The sequence below is a fragment of the Salvelinus alpinus genome, chromosome 18, assembly GCF_045679555.1.
Source record: "Salvelinus alpinus chromosome 18, SLU_Salpinus.1, whole genome shotgun sequence".
Lineage (NCBI taxonomy): Eukaryota > Metazoa > Chordata > Actinopteri > Salmoniformes > Salmonidae > Salvelinus > Salvelinus alpinus.
In genome coordinates, this window is record NC_092103.1 from 31616450 (window position 1) to 31626390 (window position 9941).

Sequence of the window (9941 nt, forward strand, 5' to 3'; positions counted from 1 at the left end):
GCAACTGACACACACACACACACACGCACGCATGCACACATACACACACGTGCACATGTGTAGCAGGGTTGGTTATGTTTCCACTTGCCTCTAAAGAAAGGTGTATTTAATGTTCAAGCATTCTTATTGGTTGATTCAATTCCAATGACAATAAGGCGTGATGTTATTGGCCCCGCTTGCAGATAGGGGGAGATCGCGAACGTCAGGTCTCCCCAGTGTGAAAATGTGATGCAAGGGGTAGGTCACGTTCTGAATACTGTTTTCTATTTTTCTAGAAAACATTTTACAATGTGTACAAGTTTGCTGTACATTGCTGATTTATACATGTGTGGGTATATGGTACCTGTTAGGGATTGAGGGGCTTTCTGGGATGTGCTTTGGTATATGATTGCTGTATATAAGTGTGTTAGCTAGCATGCATCGATGTAATGGTCACATAAGCCCACTGCTAACACAGTTGTTTTCATGCTACAGATTTTGCCATCGACAGCCATCAACATCATTAAGCCCTGCACAACTAACGTGCTGTTTCCTATTTAACAACAGATAATAAATCATGCTCAACTGGGACCACTTGCTGGGGTGATTTATTTGAACAAAACACAATGCAAGGAGAGTACGATTAACATCTGCTACACGCGCATGCACACACACACACACACACATATTTTTGATTGGGGTCAGCTGTTTGTTCACCCTCACCCGCCCGCAATTGCTAATAATCCACCCGCAACCGCCCACCTATATGTGATAAAGTAAAAATCTGAGGCACACACCCGACCCTAACCCGCAAATATAGAACATGAGCTGAAAAGTCAGAGATGGCAGAGCAATTTTTTGACAGTCCTTTTTAGATAGGCCTATGTTTCTGCTTATAATTAACGACATTTTGGTAGGATATTTGCTTGTCAACTTGTCTATAATTAGATTGGCCTACATGAAGCTTCCCTTCTATCAAAGCCTCTCGCCGGCTTTGTATTCATGTTACCTGATGAAATTGCTGTACAATATGATCTTGTTGCCATCTGATGCACATTCAGATGTCATAAATCAGCACTGCAGAGCTCTCCCTGTCCTATGCCGTGCCTTGATTGTATTACTGTTGATGATATCTTGAAATGTGCATGTACACCCTGGCCCATCTGCTGTTGCTAGCAACAATTCTGACTTTTCTACACATTAACACTTCTGCACGTTAACTTCTTATGGCTGGGGGCGCTATTTTCATATTCGGATGATAAGCGCGCCCAGAGTAAACTGCCTGCTACTCAGACCCAGAAGCTAAGATATGCATATTATTGGTAGATTTGGATAGAAAACTCTGAAGTTTCTATAACCGTTTGAATGATGTCTGTGAGTATAACATAACTCATATGGCAGGCAAAAACCTGAGAGAAATCCAACCAGGAAGTGGAAAATCTGAGGTTTGTAGTTTTTCAAGTGATTGCCTATCCAATATACAGTGTAACATTTGGTTTGCACTTCCTAAGGCTTCCACTAGATGTCAACAGTCTTTATAACTTTGTTTCAGGCTTCTACTGTGAAGGGGGAGGGAATAAGAGCTGTTTGAGCCAGGGGTCTGGCAGAAAGCCATTAGTTTAGTCACGCGCACGGCCGTGAGCACGAGCTCTGTTCCTTTGCATTTCTAAAGACAAAGGAATTGTCCGGTTGAAGCATTATTGAAGATTTATGATAAAAACATCCTAAAGATTGATTCTATAGATCGCTTGACATGTTTCTACGACCTGTAATATAACTTTTTTGACTTTTCGTCTGGACCTAGTGTCACGAACCGGCTCAAAGCCCGTAACAAAAGGGAGACAACGTGGAGATAAGGAGTAACAAAATATATTTATTAAATAAAGTAACTAAGTACAATATACAATGGTGTGTGTAATCAGTATTCAGTAGTGTAAGTGAGTGTTTAGCATGCATGAATGTGATAATGCAGGGTGTTGAAAGGTGCCAAAGCAAATAACCAAAAAGCACCACGAAACACAACAAAATCTATCAAGGTGTCTGCATGGAGAGAGTCTCCTCCATGAATGGGGAAGTGGTGTATTTATCCTGGGACACACTGGGCCCAGGTGTTTCCCATGTAGCTGACGACCCTCCCAACTCCGCCCACCGGCATCCTAATAAGGAAACAAGAACAAAGAGAGAATACGGCAGACAGAGTGGGAGGGTCGTCACATTCCCCCCCATAAAACCGGGGACCAACAAGGACCCCGGAACAACATACCGGCCCCTGCGTCCCAAATTGACACAGCCTCTGCGTCCCAAATTGATGAGGGGTTACGTGTTCACACTTCCAATTTGCCCCAGCCAACCTCCTCCTCAGACCTCAGCAACCTTTGCGCACGGGAAGCAACATTTAAGAGGAAAGAAGACTCCCCAGACCTCAGCAACCTTAGTGCATAGGAAGCAACTTTTAAGAGGAAAGAAGAACACAAGACCAGGAGGGAACAGACAGGACAGAGAGAACATGACAATACGAAACAATGGTCAGTCACGTAACCATTTAGGAACAGGGCGCACGAGAGAGCGCATCAGCAATCACGTTTTCAGTCCCCCGGATGTGCCGCACATCGAGATGGAATGATTGTCAAAATAAACACCATCTCATTATTCTCTGGTTCGGACACATCATGGTTATGGTCGGTGTAGACCACAATGGGTACTACCCCCCGACTCGACATACACTTCGAAGTGTTGTAGCGCCCAGATGAGTGCTAGCGCTTCCTTTTCAATAACCTAACAGTTAAACTGATAATCGTTAAACTTTTTGGAAAAGAAAGGTTTACCGTCCTCTGTAGATTCCCACTGTTCATTCTCAGAGGAACGTGCATAATAGGGTTTTAACAAATTTACATGGCCCAGGTAGTGTGCTTTCCTCCGTTCTGGAGTGGCAACTAGATAATTTCGCTCAGTGTACTTAAGCACCACTATATATGGACCTTGAAACTTGGCTTGAAAAGGAGAACCAACAATTGGCAGCAGAGCAAGAACCTGGTCGCCTGGACTAAAGTGACGAGGCTCAGCTCGGCAATCAAATATGCCTTTCATCCTCTCCTGTGAACATGATAGCTTTTCTTTAGCCATTTTTCGTCGTCACACTAGTGCCTGCGCGTCGTCACACTAGTGCCTGCGCCTTGTGCATTTGGATTACTGGACTAAGTGCGCGAACAAAAAGGAGGTATTTGGACATAAATTATGGACTTTATCGAACAAAACAAACATTTATTGTGGAACTGGGATTCCTGGGAGTGCATTTCGATGAAGATCATCAAAGGTAAGTGAATATTTATAATGCTATTTCTGACTTTTGACTCCACAACATGGCGGTTATCTGCAGAGCTTGTTTTGGTGGCTGAGCGCTGTACTCCGTAAATCCCACCACAGTGTCCGATTTAAAATAGCCTTTACGGCAAAAGCACCACAAACGATTATGTTAGGTCACCACCAAACCACAATAAAAACAGCCATTTTCCCAGCCAAAGAGAGGAGTCACAAAAAGCACAAATAGAGATAAAATTAATCACTAACCTTTGATGATCTTCATCAGATGACACTCATAGGACTTCATGTTACACAATACATGTATGTTTTGTTTGATAAAGTTCATATTGATATAAAAAATTCTGAGTTTACATTGGCGCGTTACATTCACTAGTTCCAAAAACATCCAGTGATTTTGCATAGCCACATCGATTCAACAGAAATACTCATCATAAATGTAGATGATAATACAAGTTATACACATGGAATTATAGATATACCTCTCCATAATGCAACCGCTGTGCCAGATTTTTAAAAAACTTTACAGAAAAAGCAAACTATGCAATATCCTGAGACGGCGCTCAGAACTATAGTCAAATTAGCCGCCATGTTGGAGTCAACAGAAACCCCAAATTACATGATAAATGTTCCCTTACCTTTGATGGTGTTCATCAGAATGCACTCCCAGGAATCCCAGGTCCACAATAAATGTTTGTTTTGTTCGATAATGTCCGTTATTTATGTCCAAATACCTCCTTTTGTTAGCGCGTTTGGTATACATATCCCAACGCTCATTCTGGTCGAGCGTTACTTCGGACAAAAACTTCAAATAGTTATATTACAGGTCGAAGAAACATTTCAAACTAAGTACAGAATCAATCATTAGGATGTTTTCATCACATATCTTCAATAAAGTTCCAACTGGAGATTTCCTTTGTGTCTTGAGGAGCAACGGAACACAAGTGAATATCATGTGGAATGCGCGTGACCAGAAAATGGCTGACACCTGTTCATTCTGTTCTTATTCATTCCCACAACACAGTAGAAGCCTCATTCAAATTTCTATAGACGGTTGACATCTAGTGGAAGTGCAAATTCATTCATATCTCAAGGGGATTTCAATGGGAACTGTGTTGAAAACATACCAACCTCAGTTTTCTCACTTCCTGTTTGGATTTCTCCTCAGGTTTTTGCCTGCCATATGAGTTATGTTATACTCACAGACATCATTCAAACAGTTTTAGAAACTTCAGAGTGTTTTCTATCAAATACTAATAATAATATGCATATATTAGTAACTGGGACTGAGGAGCAGGCAGTTTACTATGGGCACATTTCATCCAAGCTACTCAATACTGCCCCTGCAGCCATAAGAAGTAACACTAGGAACTTATTACCTAAAATGGATCAATTAAAAGCGTGGGTTCACAGCTCCAATCCAGATGTGTTGGTCATTACTGAGACGTGGTTAAGGAAGAGTGTTTTGAATACTGATGCTAACCTTTCTGGTTATAACCCTTTTCATCAAGACAGATCTTCAGAAGGTGGGGGAGTGGCAATCTTTACCAAGGATCCCCTTCAGTGCTCGGTTGTCTCCACCAAGTCTGTCCCCAAACAATTTGATTTGCTGGTTTTAAGCATTACACTTTCAAATAACTCTTTGTTGACTGTTGTTGGGTGCTATCGTCCTCTATCAGCACCGGCCTGTACCCTACCTGCCCTAAGCTCTCTCCTGGCCCCTTACACTAAGTCTCAATTTGTCCTGCTAGGTGACCTAAACTGGGACATGCTTAAAACACCTGACCAAGTCTTAAAGCAATGGGACTCCCTAAATCTTTCTCAGATTATTACCAATCCCACAAGGTATGACTCCAAACACCCAGAAAAGGCTACTCTTCTTGATGTTATCCTCACAAATAATCATGATAGATATCAGTCTGGTGTTTTCTGTAATGACCTTACTGATCATTGTTTTACAGCCTGTGTTCGTAATGGCTGCTCAGTGAAATTACCTGTCATGATTTGTCATAGACGCTAAAAAACTTTAATGAGCAAGCCTTCCTTCATGAACTGGCCTCTGTAAAATGGTATAGAATGAGCTTGATCCCCTCTGTCGAAGACGCTTGGACCTTCTTTTTTGATATTTTCAGTGGTATTGTTAACAAACATGCCCCCATAAATAAAATTAGATTTAAAAACAGGTTCAGACCCTGGTTCGACTGGGATCTTGCAAAGTTACTCCACCTCAAGAATTGCATTTGGTGAAAGGCTCGGCACACGCATACGCAGGCTGACTGGCTATCGTTCAGGCAAATGAGAATAAAGTGCGTTCAGGCTATCCGGAAGGCCAAAGTTAGTTACTTTAAGGAGCAGTTCTCTCTCTGTCGGTCTAACCCAAAGAAGTTCTGGAAAATGGTTAAAGACCTGGAGAATAACCCCTCCTCATCACAGCTGCCCATGTCTCTTAAAGGAAAAAAAAGCTTCTGCCAGTTCGAGGTGAGTAATTGCAGTTCTGATGCACGGACGTTTATTTTCGGTCATAAGAGACGGTAGCAGCAACATTATGTACAGAAGAAGTAAAAAAAAAATATATATAAACAAAGCAAAAAAACAGACAAAAAAACAATCATTGTTGAAAAGCTGCTCCAGAGCCCTCAGGACCTCAGACTGGAGCAAAGGTTCACCTTCCAACAGGACAACGAACCTAAGCACACAGCCAAGACAACGCAGGAGTGACTTCGGGACAAGTCTCTGAATGTCCTTGAGTGTAGATTGATGAGGGGGGAAAAACAATTTAAACCATTTTAGAATAAGGCTGTAATGTAACAATATGTGGAAAAAGTCAAGGGGTCTGAATACTTTCCGAGTGCACTGTACACCAGAGATAGCGTTAATGCCTGGGCCTGCTTCAGAAATTAATTTGCTGCATTACCCCTGTTTAATGCAAGCCAACTATCACATACACACACACACGCACACGCACACGCACATGCATACACACGCAGAAACAAATACACAGACACTCTCTCTCTATCTCTCTTGCTCTCTCTCTTTCCTTCTTCCTCTCTATATGTCTCTCTCCCTCTCTCTCTCTTGCTCTCTCTCTCTTCCTCTCTCTATCTCGCTCTCTCTTTCTCTCTCACCACCACTTATAGAAATGCAGGAATTAAAAGGCTGATATGTGTTGTGTGATTACACCAGATTATTAACAGAACACAGGAACATCTGCATGCATTAGAACCTAGGAGGTGATTCATCATAACACTGGGGGCTCACACACTGCATCACTTTCAACATGGAGAGGAAAAAAATAGAAAAAAATAAGGAGGAATGGAGAGGAGGAGAAAGACGATAAGGAGGATGCCCTGAGCCGTCTGTGTTCTACCATGTAGAATTAAGTTTCAGAAGGACATATATATATATATATACTGTATATATATACAGTATATATATAGAGAGAGAGAGAGGAGCAGAGAGAAGACAGATGGAGAGATAGAGAAAGATAGTGTGAGGAAGAGAGGCAGAGTGGTCAGGGGGGTTGTCAGGGCAAAGTCAGGTCATCATGGAGATAAGCCTTAGAGAGGTCGATAAGGGGAACCATTAAAACTGTTAGCTGACAAATAACCAGGGGTGGAACGTTATTAGATACGTTTCGCTGTTCACAGACCGACCAGGACCACGGTGTCCTTAGGACATGAATAGAAATGCATTTTGCCCAACAAGCCTTTCAGTATAATATAGGCTAAATGATAATGATTTGGACAAGAAGGTCTTTGTCTGGCTGAGCTAAACTGTCAAACAGTCACTCTGTAATTGGGAAGCCTGGTGGTCTGGTGTTAGTTGTCCGGTGTCTTATCTTACGGTAAATTCTGTTGCAGGAACAAATGAATCATTTAATACCAAAGGCCTCGGGATCCTCTAATGACTTTACTCCTTCTCACTTACACACATACTACCGCTCACACACTACCACATGCACACACACACACACAAACACACACACATTTGATAAACACACATACACACAGGCACCCCCCACATACTCTCCCTCCCTACCTTCTCTCTCCCGCTTCCTCCTTCTTCCCACCCTCCCCCTTTATTGTTGGCGTGGACATATTACTCTCCTCCTTGGCCTTGTTTACGTGCTCCCTCCATCATGTGACAGCCTGGGCAGGCGATTAATGTTGTTCCCCACGCCCATTCAACCTACTCCCTCGGACTCCTCTTCTCCCGCTCCACTACCCCTCCCTTCCTCTCCACCTCCCCAGACAGCATACTCTCTCCCTCCTCCTCTCTCCCTTCATTATCTTTCACCTCCCTCTTCTTTTCCACCTTTCTCTACCATCTCCTCTCTCTGCCTGGTACGTTGTCTGTATACTCCTGCAGACTACAGCCTGTTACCGTCTCCTCTCTCTGCCTGGTACGCTGTCTGTATACTCCTGTTACCGTCTCCTCTCTCTGCCTGGTACGTTGTCTGTATACTCCTGTTACCGTCTCCTCTCTCTGCCTGGTACGTTGTCTGTATACTCCTGTTACCGTCTCCTCTCTCTGCCTGGTACGTTGTCTGTATACTCCTGCAGTCTACAGCCTGTTACCGTCTCCTCTCTCTGCCTGGTACGTTGTCTGTATACTCCTGTTACCGTCTCCTCTCTCTGCCTGGTACGTTGTCTGTATACTCCTGCAGTCTACAGCCTGTTACCGTCTCCTCTCTCTGCCTGGTACGTTGTCTGTATACTCCTGCAGTCTACAGCCTGTTACCGTCTCCTCTCTCTGCCTGGTACGTTGTCTGTATACTCCTGCAGACTACAGCCTGTTACCGTCTCCTCTCTCTGCCTGGTACGTTGTCTGTATACTCCTGCAGACTACAGCCTGTTACCGTCTCCTCTCTCTGCCTGGTACGTTGTCTGTATACTCCTGTTACCGTCTCCTCTCTCTGCCTGGTACGTTGTCTGTATACTCCTGTTACCGTCTCCTCTCTCTGCCTGGTACGTTGTCTGTATACTCCTGCAGTCTACAGCCTGTTACCGTCTCCTCTCTCTGCCTGGTACGTTGTCTGTATACTCCTGCAGACTACAGCCTGTTACCGTCTCCTCTCTCTGCCTGGTACGTTGTCTGTATACTCCTGCAGTCTACAGCCTGTTACCGTCTCCTCTCGCTACACCGCCTTCCTCCAGTGCCTCTTAAATGGCCAGAGAGGCTCTTGGATATATCACTGACTCCATTAAACAGAGCCCATTAGTGCTCACACACACACATGCTCACACACACACAGTTACATGCACACATAAACACATACGCATGCACAGACACAGAGTGAGGATGAGCGGGGTGGGCAAGGGCAGAGTACAGCAGGGGGGATTTGGGTCGGTTGGCAGAATAGGAAGTGGGTGGGTCAAAGACACAGTTCACTGCACCCTAATGTTCAGAAGATGGAGATTTTAAGCAGACATGTTTACTTTTGCCATCCATCTTGGGATGGAGGAATGGGCCCTGGCCATTAAGTGAATTACCTCACATGCTCCTATTCCTCTCAAATGTTTTTGGACCGAGAGAGTGTGTGGAGGAGAGGAGAGGGAGAGTGTGTGGAGGAGAGGAGAGGGAAAGTGGTGCATGTTACACTGTGTGAATAACACATGAGAGAGAGAGAGAGAGAGAGAGAGAGAGAGGAGAGAGAAAAATAGAGAGAGAGAGTGGTAAAGAGAGAGAGAGAGAGTGGGAGAAAAAGAGAGAGAGAGAGAGCGCGTGAAAGAGAAAGGGATAGAGAGAGAAAAGAAGTGATGATGAACAGAATAACTAGAATTGGAAAAGGAATACGGAAATTAAAAAGAGATATAAAAGTAGGGAAATGCATAACGCACATTGGAGAAAAGATTGCATACCTGGCTATCATATTCATTGCTTATAAAACCCAATTGAACCCCCCATCCCCCACAAATAAACCACATACCAAAATGCTCATGACCTCCATGAGTCTAACGGCCCAACCAAAAGGCATTGGTAACACTTTCTTTGAAGGGAGCATACATCACACAATTGTATCAGCATACATGTACATGCTGTACATCACTCATAACACATTCATGAATGTGTAGGTAACATTTCAATCTGTGTACCCGCTACCCTCTCCTTAGAGACTACCTTCCTAAGGGTATGACTGTGTGATGTAGACAGAGTTGCATACTAAACAGAATATCACCTACATCATCTTCCACTATAATAATAAAATAATGTGTCATTTAGCAGATGATTTTATCCAATACGACTTACAGTCATGCGTGCATGCATTTTACGTTTGTGTGGTCCCAAAAATTTACCCCACTGCCCTGGGGTTACAAGCACCATGCTCGACCAACTGAGCTACGAAGGACCACAGTGTTGCATGTTGAGAGAAAGAGAGTTGAGAAAAAGTGAAATTTGCATGTCTTTCCCAGCCTTAGAGCCGTAACCCAGTGAAGCGGATGAACGAGCAAGTGAGTCTACGAGCATCCCGACGACCGAATGAGCGGACGCATCCATTCCACTTTACCAAACCGGCTCAGCCGCCTGCCTGCAGACCATGCATGCCCAATTATGGCAGGGCCAAATTAAAATTGCGGTGTAAAAATCTCAGAGTCAAATTTAAATGTAAAACTTGTCGGCATCCAGGGGACCATGGAGCATTG